The sequence below is a fragment of the Canis aureus genome, chromosome 15, assembly GCF_053574225.1.
Source record: "Canis aureus isolate CA01 chromosome 15, VMU_Caureus_v.1.0, whole genome shotgun sequence".
Taxonomy (NCBI): Eukaryota; Metazoa; Chordata; class Mammalia; order Carnivora; family Canidae; genus Canis; species Canis aureus.
Window position 1 is genome coordinate 6,438,717 of NC_135625.1, and position 17,498 is coordinate 6,456,214.

General features: G+C 38.3%; 1 long non-coding RNA gene across 2 annotated transcripts in view; it reads right to left on the reverse strand.

Moving 5' to 3' along the window:
* Nucleotides 1-15,059, reverse strand: part of LOC144283923 (uncharacterized) — a 57,702-nt gene extending 42,643 nt beyond the window's left edge. For both annotated transcript variants that reach the window (XR_013352418.1, XR_013352417.1), the window contains exons 1-2: nucleotides 14,860-15,059; nucleotides 4,396-4,461 (exon numbers count right to left, since the gene is read on the reverse strand). This is a non-coding gene — a long non-coding RNA (uncharacterized LOC144283923). The remainder of the gene's footprint in view (nucleotides 1-4,395; nucleotides 4,462-14,859) is intronic.
* Between the last annotated feature and the right edge of the window lie 2,439 nt (nucleotides 15,060-17,498).

A 17,498-nucleotide genomic window follows, 5' to 3' on the forward strand; every position in this document is an offset into this window, starting at 1 on the left:
GAAATCATCAAAATTTAATCAGCATTTACATTCATAATATTAATAGGGATAAATTCAAAGCAAGTTACCTGAAAAACTACTGAACAAAAAAGCTGACAGAGGCAGATAGGTATTTTACGTATAAACATTATTATTTTCCAGTTTTTCTTATAAAGTAGCACTATGATTTTGTAAGACCAACAAACTAATATCTAACACGTACATTTGCCATGACATGTGTGAAAGACAATACTGATTAGAAATGTTAGGTGAATCTGATGCAAGAAGGAAGCTTGTGGGATACTCTCCAACGGCACTATACCTGGGAGTGGTCAGCAACTGACTAAAGATATAAAAGACCAATTATTGAGCAAATAAATCCAGAAAAGCCTTTTTCATTGTACTTGACAAATGCACAGAAATTGTTAATACAGAATACTTCCAATACAGGCATTTGTGTCCATTATCTTAATGGTGATACGAAGCAAGAATTGTGTTGTCGTTTTTTTTTTTTCTGTTTTTTGGGGGGGGTTGGAGGATCTACTACCAACAAATACAGCTAGCTCTGTGTTTGTGTTATATCAACGAAGAGATGTGAAATGGACTTCACACTTCAGGTTTTGAGTAGAAATATGTTTTAAAGGCAGAAGCTTGCACTAAATTAATATTGGTGCATCAAAATATAAATCAAATACTAGTTTCCTTAGTAAGATTGACTTGGCCAAAAAAATCAGTAAGTTGCACAAACTAAATATATTTGATCACATGTATTAAAATTGTGAATATATAAATCGATGTATTAAAATCAATATTTGCTCAATTAATAATATAAGAACTGACTGTAAACAAGTGTTAATTCATGCTGAAGTAAAATGTTTTTCAATGGCAAGAGTACAGTTGCAAATTTGGAACTGAAGAATCAACTCTCAATGTTCCTGTCAGATAAGAAACCAGTTTGGTTCCAACTCTTCAATGATGAGAATTGGATAGTCAATCTTTCTTTGGTATTTTTAATGATTTTAATCCTTTCACACAAGGAAGGAATGCAACATGGCAGATAAGATCCAAGGGCACAAAATAAAGTTGGAAGTTTGGAAGAAAAACATTTGTAGGGAATGTTATGACATGTTCCATAATTTAACAATTATGAGTAAAACAGGTCATGATGCTAATATGTACTTAGTTGAAAGTTATCAGCAATTGTCCCCCATGTCTGTTGATGATTGCAGCCCTTCTGAGAGCTGTGAGGTGGTATCTCATTGTAGTTTTGATTTGTATTTTCCTGATGGTATGTCTTTTCATATGTCAATGTCTTCGGCCCTTTTTTTAAAATGGATTGCTTTTGAGATGTTGAGTTTTAGAAGTTCTTTACATATTTTGGATACTAACTCTTTATCTGATATGTCATTTGCAAATATCTTTTCTCATTTGTAGGTTGCCTTTGAATTTTACTTGTTTCCATCACTGTTCAAAAGCTTTTTATTTTGATGTAGTCCCAATAGTTTTTGTGTTTGTTTGCCTTGTCTCAGGAGACATATCTAGAAAAAAGTTGCTATTATAGTCGACGTTAAATAAGTTACCCCTGGGTTATTTTCTAGGATTTGTATACTTTCAGGTCTCACATTTTGGTCTTTCATACATTTTGAATTTAAGTAGCAGCATTACTTACAATAGCCAAGATACAGAAGCAGTCTAAGGTGTCTATCAATTGATGAATGGATAAAGAAGATGTAGTGTATATGTATATACACAACGGAATATTATTCAGTCATAGGAGAATGAAATCTTGCCACTTGCAGCAATATGTATGGAGCCAAAGAATATAACACTAAGCAAAATAAGTTACAAAAAGACAACTACCATATGATTTTTCTATTATGTGGAATTTAAGAAACAAAACACATGAGCAGATGGGAAAAGAGAGAGAGAGAGAGTGAGAGAGATACAAATCAAGAAAGACTCTTAATCAAACAAATTAATTGGTGGTTACCAGAGGGGAGGAGGCTGGATGCTATGGATTAAATAGGTGATGGGGGTTAAGGAGTGTACTTGTCATGGTGAGCACAGGGTAATGAATGAAAGTATTGAATCACTGTAATGTATACCTTAAACTAATGTTAACTACGTATGTTAACAGGAATTAAAATAAAAACTTTTTAAATAGGAACTCATAAAAATATAAAAGAGGGAAGTTATCACCAATCCCTTATTATTTTAATACAATGCTTTGTATTTTTTTTTACATTTTTATTTATTTATGATAGTCACAGAGAGAGAGAGAGAGAGAGGCAGAGACACAGGCAGAGGGAGAAGCAGGCTCCATGTACCGGGAGCCTGATGTGGGATTCGATCCCGGATCTCCAGGATCGCGCCCTGGGCCAAAGGCAGGCGCCAAACCGCTGCGCCACCCAGGGATCCCTGCTTTGTATTTTTCATTAATTAGATCAATCAATGATAGATCCACGGATTTGAATCTATTTTTAAACATTTTTTCATCAAAAAACTTGCTTAAACTGAAAAGATTTATACTATAAATTTTTAGGGGAGTATACTTCAAAAACCAAGTATAACTCTACATTTGGATAAAAATTATAAATTAGTATGCTGAACTTGCTTTATAATCTCCTCTCCTACTTTTATCAACATGCACCTCTGTCTCGCTTCTTTGACATATATTTTTCAAACTATATAAGAGGTTAAATATGTATTACCTCCTGCAAGTAGTGAGGTTATAATCCACTCTAGATTTGGTAGTAAGTACATAACAAGCACTTTCACCACAATAAAAACTGTAAATATTGATAGACCTCTTTAAAGTGGACCTAAAAATATTCTATACAGGGAACTGCTATTTCATTCATAAATTTCTGACTAGGTGTGATGTGTAAGGACACAGTGTTATTAGAGCAAAACTGATTCTTGTAGCTCATCTCCAGTCTGTTCATTTTTAAGGATCAACAAGTATATGTTTTGTGAATATTTTCTTTTTTTAATGCTATGTTTATTTTGATCTATTGGATATACTTTTATCCTTACCAAACCTAATAATGAAAATTGATATGTTCCATGTTTTGTTTTCATTTTTCCGGAATTTCAGTTTCTTGTTGGATTCTTCAGAAGTATTAGTTTATGACAGATGAGAGGGTAATGATGCTTTAGACATGATTTTAGAAGCACTGATATAGTTCATATTCCTACACCGTGTTCTTCCTGTAGTCTATCACTTCGAGCACACTTTTAAGGTTCTCATTTGTACTTTCCTTTCTCAGACCTAAAGTTCTTCAATTGCAAGAAATTATCTACAGCTATTTCTGGATCATAATAGATGCCTCAAACACAGTATAAAATCAATGACTAAATAGTTACATAAATAATTATTACAAGTATAACTGTAACAACACACTCATTCATACAATATACACTCTTCAAGGCTACAATATCGCTAAATTTAAAGTAGGTAATTCTAAATGTATTTTGATATGTGACAGTATTAAACAGAATTGTCAGGGCAGTCTTGGAGTATAGTAATTTATATGCAAGTGCAAAATTATTCTCCAAAATACAAATGGTATTTATCTTGCTATCTTTTGGCTGCTGTGACTTTGGGTGACTATTATTTTCTTCTTCGAGCTCTGCTATATTTCTCATCATTCTATAATGTATAGCTGATATCTTAGCAATAATGATACTGGGTTCAAATACAGCTTCAATGTAATATGACCACCATATCCACTTAAACATGACCTTTTGTTATGTTGCACATATTTTATGTAACACAATATTATTAGATATAGTAGGAAAATACAAATGTAGCTTCCTCAAGCATCATGTGCTAGTACCCAAGTTAAATAAAATACAGAACAATTATCATACTTTCTGATCCATTGCTTATCAAGAAATATTTACTTTTATATTACCTATTATTAGGAATTTACTGATTACCTATTATTAGGAATGTAATTACATGTAAAATATATGTAATATAAGTGTGTATATATACATATGAGTGTGTGTGTGTGTGAGTATATATATATATATATATATATATGATTAGTAAAGCAGATGTAAATTCCTGCCCATGCAGGCCTTATATCCTAGGTTGAAAACTGAGACATGCACAATAACTTTTTCTAGAACGTTCGAAAAGGACATAGTGTCAGCAAGTTGACCTATAACACTTTTGGATGATCATTTTGTTGGATGAGTTCTTTTTACCATTTTGATTATTTTGGTCTCGTCTAAAACACAAGGATAGCACACTATCACTTGATATACAAAAATATGCTTGAAGTATATTTTTTTCTGCACAAATACAGTGTGGTTCCTCTACCTTGTAGTCAAAATTCTCCATAGAAGAGTTCTCAGAATAGAAAACATTGCATTGAGGTTACTTAGCATCTCATCTGTCATACTTACGTAGACTTAAAAGAGGGGAAAGAAATCATACACAATGTCCTCAGAAGACAGCAGTCCACCTTTCAGCTATTTGAGAAATAGAATTATTATAAACTTAATAAAGTATTCTGCAGTTATATATTCCAACTAGCTTAAATTATTCATTTCATATCCTAGTACTTCCCCCCACATATGCCACTTTATGGTTTTAAGCTAGTTGATTTATAAAAATGTCATCAACATAGTGCAAATTAATGATTCCAGCGATACACATTTGCGATACCTTAGGTATGTGACAGGCAATTAAAAAAAGTTGTATTGATTTGTCTAAAATGTTAAATGACATAATAGCCATACAGTAAAGTATTGAATAATTTAAGTAAATCAATGTTTTCTGAATTTTGTAGGAGTACAAACTGTCTTGGGTGCTAAAGTAAATCAATATAATAAAATAAATATGAAGCAGTTTATAATGACGAATGTATGGGTTGATAATAACCAGAGGTAGAATCTGATTTAGCCATTGTAACAAACAACTTCCAGGCATCTTTTGTGCACTATTCCCATCAGAAAACATGGTATTATATAGTCAATTGATTTTAGCACTTAAATAGCTTTTCATTTGCAAGACACCTAGCCTCAGTATAAGCTAAACCTTTCCCAGAGTGTCATTAGTTATGGCTTGATTTAGAATGATAATACATATTTACTACCATTACAGCGATTTTGCGTGTTTTATGTGGTCTGTAAATAATGTTACATTTTATGAGGAAATGAGAAATGTTCATTTGTTGTTCTCCTATATTTGCAAGATTTAGGATTTAGCATTTTTGTACTTTCACGGATCTCTTTTTACCCTCATTTCCAATGGTAAATCCAATGAAAAATATTTATTTTCATGTAGCTAGGTCTGTATGCATTTTTTAGTTTCCCATTTTATTTAGAAAATAGAAGCATAGTATTATATGCGTATGTAGGGACATGTTTCTCCTACATAGTGTGTCTTTGTGGTTTACTACAATTTGAAGACTAATGAAATCTTTGGACCCTTTCCATAGGAAAAAAAAAGAAACTATGAATGTAGACATAAACACAATGCTATATATAATTTAAGAGAATTCAGATTTATCCCGAATTCTTTTCACATTCATACACAAAGAGTAACAATTAAAACATGGAAAACAGCCATAATTGCAGTGCTGGAAACTTTAAATACTTCAAAGTTGTAGCTGACTTAAAATGATGAATATAGATAATTGCTATAAATACTTTGCCCGTAATTTGTATTATCCCTTCACTATTAATTCAGAAAAAAGAAAATTCCCCAGGAAAGGGCAACGATGTGAGAACATCACTGAGAAAAGATAGGTGGAGCTAAAAGGAGTCATTCCTGAAATAGGAGATCCAGAGTGGACAAAGGACTAACACCCAAATTACAGAAAAGGAAATACACACACACATCTCATTGAGACCTGCTAGAAAATCATGGTGGATTAGGTATGGGCCATGTTGCCAAACGGAAATTGGATGGATTATTTTATACTGACCTTGGTAAAATGATTTGGACTCTGATACAACCCTCTTCTGCAAACTGGGGATATTAATATGATTTATTTCGTGCATCTGATGGTGAATTCCATACAAAGTATTTAGTTAAATTCCTGGCATACATTTGGTAGGAAGATTGTGACTAAACTCAGAGTGTGCTTTCATTTCTATACCAATTCTGTTTGTTATACGAGTTGTTCTGAACTCAAATGTGGGACATCTTGGAGATAGGGAAAAGCCTTAGAATGTTTGGAATGTTTGGAGGGACAACCAGGCTAATCAGATTTTTTATCCCTCACTTATCATACTAAACAGTAGGCAACAGAAACATCTACCCTAAGGGAAGGAGGGAATAATGAGGACCCTTTGGCCAGAAAGCAGAAAAGAACCCTGTGCAAGAGACACAGATTAATCAAAAGGTTCCATGCTCAAAGGTCCAGTCATAGATAGGCATACCATCTGGAAGTATATATCACCACACATGCAGCACCAGACCTGGAGGCAGGGTATAGTAAGCTATATGTAGTACTCTCAAAACAACCTAATGGGAATCTCAGATTCAAAAAAAATATTTATATTGGAATATAAAACCAAGAATCAGCAAAATGTTCAGAAAAGATAATCTCGTAAACCTAAGAGATCAAATTCAATAAACAGGTAATAATTTTTCTATAACGAAAGTTAATGTATAAAGCAGCAGATAAAAATATTAAAATAAATATATAAAAAAACAAGACTGATATGAGAAGGCCCTGCATCCATAAGGTAACATACTAGAGATTTTTCAAATGAAATATTTTATTTTAGGAAAAAGAAAAAAGAAAAGCTCAATATTGAACTGAATAGGGGAATGAGAGGAGAATGAAAAGAGACACTTAATGAGCAGGCAAATAAAATGGGACCATGTTCCCAGGGAAAGGGCAATGCAAAGGGAGATAAAATCATGAATGAAGAGTTAATAAGTATAGAAATCAAATTATAACTTCTCGAAGGAATGAGCAGAAGGCAGGGTAAGAAAGGTGAAAAGAGGAAAGTGTCACTCATTTTTAAAAACATACAGAGAAAAGTTAAAATGCTGACTAAAAAATACCAATAGTATAACTATGACATTTTTAAGGAAAAAATGTAAATAAAAGCATAAAATATTAGTGTAAATTAAATCCTCAACCCTATCCATGAACTCGAGACTCATAAAACCAGCTTCTCATTTAACAGCTCCATTTGCATGTCTGATAGATATCTCAAATACAGCTTGTTGAAAACAGAACTCCTGACTTTATCTCCATATAGACAAAATCTCTCCATCAGCCCTCTACATCTCAGTAAATGGAAACTCAATGGTCGGCGGCTAGAACAAGGATCTTAAATGATCTCTGACTCTTCTCTGTCCTTCAAGTGTATATCCATTCCAACAAAAAATCTAATTCGGACCTCATTCCAAAATATAGGCAATATCCTACCAATTCTCAACACCTCTATCACTTGTGCCTTTTTTCTAAGCTACCATTTTTGCTTACCTGGATATTTATTTTACACAAATCTCATATTAGCCATTCTAAATCTAAATCTGCCCAAAACCTTCTAAAGACTCTTCATTTCACTCTAAATTAAACTCAAGTCTTTTAGAGCTTGCTGGTTTCTACATGGTTTGGCCTTTAGCCACATTTCTGACCTCATCTCAATTATCTTCATCCTACCTGGCCTTTTTGTTGGTTTTTGACCATGCCAAGTGCCATTTACTTTTTTCACAGCTTCCGAATTTGGTTTTCGGTCTGCCCCAAATTTACTTTGCTCATCTCTTGGCTTCACTTGACAGGGATCATGAGTAAGTTCCAGACATCAATGGATGTCCTTCCCTTCTAAAATCCATAGCCTCGCCACTGTCATCTGTCTCAAATATGATGGAATTGATTTCATTATGCCCTCTCATCCTGTGCAAATAGGTAATCACAGGAAGCCTAAACCTTCATTTTATTAGGCATCTTATGCATTCCAATCTACAAATTGATTAAATCTTCCTTATTCTCATCACTTTAAAGCCTTCCCCAATTCCTGAACTCTTTCTATCATGCCTTTTGAAATGACCAATCATCTGCAAAATCCACTTTGTCTTCATATTTTCTCTGAACACCCTTACTCCTTTTGTTCCAATAAACCTGCACTCTGCCTGAGAGGTCAGTGCTTTTACATAGTCTTTATACATAGAAACTGTTCTCTATGCCACTGAAAAGATGTTGAACCGTTGGGTCTGGATATAAAAAGGTGTGTTTCCTGTTCTTCATTCCATCCTTAAAACTATTATCTCCTGCATTTCCCTAAAACTATCTGCATTTAAAATTCTTGTTAGGGCAGCCAGGTGGCCCAGCGGTACAGCGCCTGCCTTCAGCCCAGGGCATGATCCGAGAGACCCAGGATTGAGTCCCACGTCAGGCTCCCTGCATGAAGCCTGCTTCTCCTTCTGCCTGTGTCTCTGCCTCTCTCTCTCTCTCTCTCTCTCTCTCTGTGTGTCTCTCATGAATAAATAAATTTTAAAAATCTTAAAAAATAAAATAAAATTCTTGTTATTACTTTATATTTCCAATTATGAAAATTATTGTTGCAGTTTCCCAATACCTACATTATTAATCCTTATTTTTGGATGACTTCAGTTCCCAATTCACTGTCATCCTGTTTACTGGTTACCTGTCTTTTTGGGATTTCAGTATGTGTATAGATGATCCTTCCAACACCTTCACTTCTGACACCTTGAGTCCTCTACCTTGATGTTCCTATTCTTCACCCTACAAAAGCAACTCACCACAATCTTGTCCTTACAGATTTCTGCATATCTTTCATCTCAATTTCAGGCATTTCCTTCTCTGATCCTTGCCAACTAGCATTTGAGGTCACTTCTTTCAAGATCTAGGCTCCAGGGACATCTGGGTGGCTCAGCAGTTGAGCATCTGCCTTTGGCTCAGGGCATGATCCCAGGGTCCGGGATCAAATCCCACATCCAGATGCCTGAAAGGAGTCCGCTTCTTCCTCTGCCTATGTCTCTGCCTTTCTCTGTGTGTATCTCACGAATAAATAAATAAAATCTTAAAAAAAAAAAAAGGATCTAGGCTCCAAGAATCTCTCTACACCATAGGGGCTACAAATGTTACTGCATTTCCACTGCCTCTTACCTATTGGGTGTCCTCTTGTCTTTAGCCATCTTAAATACCATGGTCAATCAATATAATGTTTCTTTTACCAATTCCTTGTCTCTCCCCTCTTTTTTTTTTTAATTTAAACTCACTTGGAAAAAGCACCACTTCTGAGTTAAACCCAATTGTCTACATTTATTTCTGCATTCTTGCAACTAATCAACTTTACTTATGTGATGGCACAACCTTAGGAGCTTTTAGGCTGTCCAACAATCACACAACTCCAGGTCCTTCATCTCCTACTCTCCTAGATGGCTCCTTTACTGTCTTTGCTCTCCTCAAAAATTCTAGCTCTCCTTCCTCCCTTTTCCCTAATTTCAGGAGATGTCCTGATTTACCCTTTGCTGGTTTAATTTCAACATTAAAAAAATGTTCTACAGAATCCCACTACCACACATACCCACTCTCAGGATCTGCACCTTATGTACTCTCTTTCCAACTGTTACTTGAATCAATTGTCAAAGTACTATACCAACTGAATCTGTTTATTTTCTAGATAGAATCTCCTCTGTCCATTTAAGTTTTATGCTCTAGCAATTTTTTATTCTTCCTTCCTTACTCTATATTTTGTGCAATTTTATTCTCAGGAATATAACACACACACACACAGTTCCTTTCTACATACTAAGAAACAAAACAAAATGAAATGGATAATACAAACTAGCTTGATGCCATTTCTCTCAGGTCCCACACAAGTTATTTTCTCCCCTTTAAAAATATCATCTTTAAGTAGGCTCCACGCTGGGAGTCAAACATAGGGCTTGAACTCACAACCCTGAGATCAAGACCTGAGCTGAAATCAAGAGTTGGATGCCTAACTGATTGAGCCACCCAAGTTCCCCGCAAAATATCTTATTTCTCTTAAATTCACTCAGATTTAGCTCTTCGAGTCACCAAAATATGGTTTCAAGGGCAGGGGGAGCCAATATTAGGGATATTTTTACAACATATCCTTCAAAAAATAATTTATGAACTGGAAAGGATACAAGTAGATTCAAAGTTTAAAGGAGTAATAGAGACAAGGAAGAAGTTTTAGCATTGGAATAATCTACCTCTCTCATCATACTTGTCCAGGCCTATTGTGAAGCACATTACTTGGCTTATGTCAAACATCACAAAAACAGAATAGTATTTGAGTTTTTATACATTTATTTATTGTACATTGTTCTTTAGGGGCTTTGAAGAAAAAAATGTGGGTATATTATCAAAATCAGCTAAGAAGTCAGGTGAAATCCTCATTTAATTAAATCATGCCCAGGTAGACAGATTGATGAATATGTGTGAATTTATACAGAGATAAACAAAAAAATAGTTCTAAAGATTGATCAAAAAAGTTTCATATGAGGTCAAAAGATTAAAAATGTATGACAAATAGCATTTTAAGTATAAATATGTAACTTCATTCACAATGCACACAAATGCTCCTCTCCACTGCTCCACTGTTCAGTTGCTTTGTGTTTTCCAACAGCCCAGTCTCCCAAAGTCCAGCTATTTATTAACATAAAGCCATCAATCAGAAAGTTCTACTATCACTTGAGAATGAAAAACGTAGCTCCAAACCACATTTATTTACATATAAAATACATCTTGCTTTTCATGCTGTCACAGTCATGGGAGAGATTGTGATCTATTTAGTCGATCGTTTTAACTTAGTTCTATTGTTCAAAATTCTCAGAATGTAACACTAACTTTGTAATATGCAGTATGGTGAATAATATCATATTAAATACGTCAATGACAACAAAAAATTAAAAGTAAAAATAAATGAATTTATAACTTACACTTTTACTTATTATAGATAAAAAGAAAACTGTATTATTAAAATACTTTTGTCTTCCCAAATAGTTTGGGAGTTGGAAATAGTCCTGGTAAATATTCTCATTTGTAAAGCTCTAGTCTTTATTCACATCTCTGTATGTTTTTTGTTGTTTTAAATTGGGAACACATTTTAAATTTAATTTTCCTCTTAAAATCACAGCAAAACTATAAATCCCAACAAAGTTAGAAAATATGTAAAAAAAAGTAACATTTTTACTAACATTGGTTATAGGATTATAGATACATTGACAAAGGCCAGGAAGACTGATGCAATTATCTATGGGAACTAATTAGACAACTGTCTGATAAATCTTTTAATTGAAAGGCACATTGAGTTCCCAGACATAAACACATAGACATGAGTTTTCAAAGTTTTTTTTTTTTGAGTTTTCAAAGTTCTGATGAAAAATGCATAATTCTAAAAGATCTACGTTTTGAAAAATACACAAAAAAATTGGACAACCATCAAACTTGTACTGACAATACAACTTGGTACAATAAGAACTCAGTGATAACTGTTAAATGTTAAACAACTGGCCAGGTTGCAGTTTCCTATCATCTGAGAGATCCTGAAGGACAAACCACAAACACCAATACACAGATGAGAGTGTTCAGGTTTAATCTCTATGTCCAGATAGGCTCTCCATCTGGGTTCATTTGCAGAGGAAATTGATGAAAAGTAAAAACACTAGAAACCTCCTTTTTCTTCTTCTTTTTTTTTTTTTTGGCTAAAAAATGTATTGTCAGGTTGTAAAAAGATTTTATTTATTTGAGATAGAGATTGAGAGAGAGAAAGAGCAAGAGCCAGGGAGCAGAGGGAGAGGGAGAAGCAGGCTCCCCACCGGGCAGGGAGCTTGACTCTCAGGGCTCCATCCCAGAACCAGGAGATCATGACCTCAGCCAAAGGCAGATGCTTAAACAACTGGGCCACCCAGGTGCTCCTAAAAATGTTTTGTTGCAGAGACTACATGTCTGCAGAAGCCTGTGAGTGTTCTATCCCAAAACTGCATCAGGAAAACTTTAGCTGCAAATGCTCTGTAGATCTCATAAAGGGTACAGAAGACAACAGAAAAGGAAGGACCACTTAGCACAACAAATTTCAACTGTGAAGGACATAGGGATTTGTCCTAGAAAGCAGTACAGGGCTGACATATGGATTTACCAGGGGATTTACCTCTCTGCCTTTGCCTAAAGGCTTCATAATTCTGACCAAGCGAAATAGGATAATAGCTCTTGAGCAGTTGTTCAGTGTTTTATTTCTGTTTACCCTTTTTCAAATTGTATGTTGTATTGCGATTGCCTATGTTAACCAAACCACTGCATATTTGGCATGGGGAGGGGAGTGTGTACAGATAAGCTGCCTTTGTTTTTTAGTTTGTTTGTTTGTTTTTAAGTTCAGTTTATATATGGTCAGACCACTTGGTACTATAATTGACCCTGAAAGAGAAGACCACACATTAGCTAGAAATCCTGGGATGGGTGACATAATGGAAAGAACTTTGTGAATTTTGCATGTGAAAAGAAAGATATGCAAGTATTCTTATCTTTTCAAGAGCAAGAACTGTGGCAGAGACAGCGAGCTGCCCTCTAATAACCTCCTCTCGCAATATAAGAGTATTTTGTTGAGCAATGGTCATCCAGCTAAAGCAAACTTTTCCAATCTCTCTTGCGGCTAAGTATGGCTCTATGCCTAAGTTCAGACCATTGCACTATAAACATAAGAGTTGTCAGGGTTCTTTCCCTAACAGAAAGAAATCCTCCCTCTACATCCCAGCCTTCCTCATTGCTTCACTCCTCATGCATAAATCACAATATCATAGAGGAAACTGGAGTAGACATATTGGACTATGAGAATGAAGCCATGTGTTGAGATAATGGAGCAATGAAACAGAAGACTGACAGTTATGGAGTTGCTTTACCTTATATTTATTGGAGAAACAAACTACCTTTTTTTTTAAAGTAACAATTATTTGGAGTCATTTCTGACTCAGCTAACTCCAGTATCCAAACTAACCTAAGAAAGTATTCTAGGAAAATTAAAACAAGATTCAAATGAAAGGAAGACAAAGGAGGCCCCATGAAGACTGTCTTTTTAGGGCAATTAATCTAATTACATGTATACACTTGAGAAGTAAGAAGATAAAGATGGCTCTTTGATCAAGATAATGTAGTTCCCAATCAAAAAAATAGGTTATAGAAATTGCAATATTTCATATGACTTTTCTATATCCACAAGATATTAACTCCAGGAAAATCACAATACTGTACCAGTAGTTATGGTATGATTACAAAGCAATCTAACATATGATAATTGTTTTAAGCAGTTGATAAAGTGTAAGAAAGAGAATGAATTGAACCTGAGAGCTTGAACATGCTCCTTCACGTGGTTTAAAGAAAAAGATACATGTTTTCTTACTTGAGACCATCGCTAACCTTAATTATGTAGTTAATAATATGTACATAGCCATGATACTGACTTGTAAATCTCTCCAGTTTGAATGCTGAATGCATTTTAATGAACCCTAACAACAGATTTTTAAGATATAAGTTAATATTATTCTGCTTAAAAATTAGAGACTGTAGGTACAGAGTGTTCAGGTATTTTTTTTCAAGACCTAACTGCCTCCAGAAGCTGGACCCCCAGGTTTATTGCCTGTAAGAACGGACAACAGGATGTGTAAACTCAAATTGGTATATTATGTTTTAATTGCATTCTTTAGAACGATGGTACTAATAATCAAATCAAACAAAACCAGATATTTTAAGGTCTTTAAAAACCTTTTAAAACCTTAAAATATCTGGTGATTTCTAGAGAACAGGCTATCATTTGGGGATTATGGAAGGAGCCTGTTAGAGCCTATATAATTTATTTTTGCACAATTTAATGTTTCTCTTTTACTGTGTAAATATATTATCTCTATTGAAACAAAGCAAGGGTGAAACTCTGTGAATACTTTTCCATGATGAAAGTTGTAAAAGTCTGTTGACACCATAATTTTTATAATTAGACCGTATTGTCAGTCATATTTATAATAACTCCTAAGCTTTCTGTTCTACCTTTCATATACAGGAAAAATACATAGATTAAATTATGATCTAATTTATAATGATGCACGTTAAATGATAGGCAAATCATAATTTTAAAGGCATTACAAATTTAGAGGTGTAATATACTAAAACTACTGCTCACATATTAATGGAAAAAAAGTACTTTTTTAAACAGAGAAAGGAACAAATTAATCAAAGACTGATTCCTGCTGTAAGTTGGTCTCTCAAAATAAAAAAAGAAAAGAAAAGTCTTCCACTAAGCGCCCTGAAAAACGACTAAGGCCAAGGTTAATAACAATGGCCAAGCATTGGTCATGTCAGGCGGGAGGCCGTCCCCTCCCCTACTAGGGATGTGCACGGATGTAGCTGCTGGACTCGCCCCCCAGGCCTGGTCATGTCAGGCGGGGGTGGCCCTGCTGCAGCCCCGGGCCCCGCCTCGGCAGGTGCTGGCAGGTGTCAGGGTGCCCCGGCCCCAACAGGGGGAGGCTAGCAGAGCCTCCGGGCTGCGGGCTCCAGGACAGAAGAGCGGCCCAGGCTCCCCCGGGTCCCTGCTCGGCTTCCTGGTGCTGCCCCGGGGGAGGCGGAGAAGCCCCCCCCGGCCCCCCCGCAGCCCGCCAGGCCCCGCCAGGCTCCTCCTGGGAGCACCCGCCGGCGCTCTCGGGCCTGCCCCGGGGCTGGCCTGTGGCTTCTCTGGGGACGCAGCCCTCAGCGGGCCGCCCTGCGCGGGGAGACCGAGGCGGCGGCCCGGGGCGCCGGGGGCCCGACAGCCCGCCCCGCCCCGCCCCGCCCCGCCCCGCCCGGGACCAGCCCAACGACCCAACGGCCGGCGTCCTGCGGGCGCGAGGGGCCCCTGGAGCAGACGGGGGCGGGGGGCGCGGAGCCTTACCTGCCGCGGGAGGGGATGCGCCGCGGGGAAGACCCTCGGGAGCCCGGCAGGCAACCGCGGCCTCTCGGGGAGCCCCGCCCGCTGAGCCGGGCCCTCCTGGGGGGTGCAGGGCCCGCCTGGGGCCTGACCCGGCTGCGCTCCGGCACCTGCGGGTCGGCGGCGAGGGCGCTGCCTGGAGCCCCCCGCCCCCAGCCCGTGGACCTCCGCAGGCACCTTCGCACCTGCGCACTGCGGCGGGGGGGGGGGTGCGCGGGGCCACTGGAAGCGGCCGAGCCCCGAGGTCCCTGCACCTGCACCTGCGCCGCCTCCGCGTCTGAACCCTGGTTGGCAGCTGCCCTCGGGCCCCCGTGCGCCCCCTCCCGGGTGCACCTGCTGCGGGGGGGGAGGGGAGCGGGGCGGAGGACCTGGGCGCCCCCGCGCAGCCACACGCAGGGACAGTGACTGCGGAAGGGCAGGTGTGAGGAGCTGCAGGGGAGCACCTGCAGGGGACGAGGGTGCACGTGGCCGGAGGGCTCCCAGGAGCATCTGCGCCTTCCTCGGGCTCGCCCAGGGCCCCCAGGACAAAACGGCTTCCATCACCCCCTTCCGTCCCTCGCAGGGCTTGAAGGGGTTGGAGAAAGATTTTTTTCCCATGCTGTTTGTGTGCATAAAGTCCTTTTTCCCTTTTTTTTTTTTTTTCTTGCAGAACCTTTCACAGTTCGGCTTTGGCGAGTTCCACACCCCACCCCAGCCCACCCGGTGTCCGAGCCCGCCCCGCCGCCCCCAGCCCCGGAGCCCTCCCGCCCCGTGCACCCTCCTCCCCTGCAGGTGCTCGGACACGGGGTCGGGAGACTCGCCAAAGCCGAACTCTGGTAGGTTCTGGAAGAGAAAAAAATAGGGCTTTATGAGACAAACAGCATGGGAAAAGATCTTTCTCCAACCCCTTCAAGCCCTGTGAGGGACGGAAGGGGGTGATGGAAGCCCTCAGGTCCTGGGGGGCCCGGGGGGCGGGGAAGCAGCAGATCTCACCCACTCTCCGGGGAAGACCGCTGAGCGGACCCAAGAAGACCACGAAGTGACCAGAGTCTGGGACGAGCTCGTTTCCAGGAGGTAGAAGACCTGCCGTGGAAGTCCCTGGCCGTCCCCGTCCTCCCTGCTGTCCCTTTATCGCGGCCAAAACGGTTTATGTTCTTTGTTCTCATTTTATTTGTTTTTAAGATGTTCTTCATTTATTCATGAGAGACACACACAGAGAGAGAAAGAGAGGCAGAGACACAGCAGAGGGAGAAGCAGGCTCCATGCAGGGAGCCCGACGTGGGACTCGATCCCAGGTCTCTGGGGTCAGGCCCAGGGCTGAAGGCAGGTGCTAAACCGCTGAGCCACCCGGGGATCCCCTTTGTTGTCATTTTAAAAAGAAGTTTCCTCTAAGTTTAAGAAACAAAACAGAATACTGTGTGGCTTAAAACCCCACCGACAACTCTTTGGGGGGTCCCGAAAGAAGCAGGCACCTGGGCACCCATCACTCTTCTGTCCGTGAGATCCCCAGATACGGTCTACTCCAGTAGACCTGGTGTATCCAGTCGTTTACTCTGGAGTATGATGATATATTCACACACAGGAAAAAAATTCAAAGTAGGAAACATGATTTGTATACAAACATATTTGTGTACAAAAAGTGTACATCAGTCTATTTACAAAGCAGATTCCATCAAAGGGATAGATGGCTCAGCCCCACCCCCCCTGTATAAAAGATATTAGCCCAAAGGACTACAGAACCCAGAATGTATCACTCTGAAACCAGAAAGGACCCAGACATTAAAAGAAACGGAAGCGAAAAATGATACAGTGATTCACGATTTGTAACCTAAATTAGTCACTGAGGTCAACACAATTTATAAACATTGCATACTGGTGATAAATATGGTAATGATATCAATGATGTATTAGATGGAATAATTGTTTGCTAAGGACATCTCAACTCGTAGACTTGTGGCCGCTTTAAACCTTCACATACTTTTCTGAGATTTGCCTTCCTATGTTTTGATTTGAATTTCATTCCTTTTGTTAGAAATAGAAGGGTAGCATCTGCTTAATTCATCTAAATACAGTTCAGATAGCACTGGCCATCAGTAACGTGAATTTTTAAGGCGAAATAATTTATCATTCTTCCGTTCACTTTGTTTTTGTTCTGTATATATGACAATATGTCGATCAATATCATTACCCTTTCATGGAAATTTTAATAAAGTTTAGACAAATGAGCAGCTTCAAAAACATTTTAATCCCCCATTTATTCCCTTTAAGGCTGTGTCTAATTTTGTAACTGGCACTTGACAAGGCAATGAGTCTTCCTTCCAGCCTGCTGTTAAAATATTACTTTTGCATGAAATTCCCATTGGAATGATATGCCAAGAAATATGTTTCTAAATTCTTTTTTCTGTGATGGAAAAATTACATAGTTTCAAAATATTTAGCTACTCGGAAGATGAGAAATTAATTTTTAAAGAATCCACATGATATCGAAAAACCAGAATACCATCAATGTCTTGGTGCAAGATGCTCACAGATTTTCGTATCATTGTGGTTTTGCAGACTTCTCATGCAAAATCAGATTATAAACTGTGAGGGGTGTGTGAGTGGTTTTTTTTTTTTTAATTTTC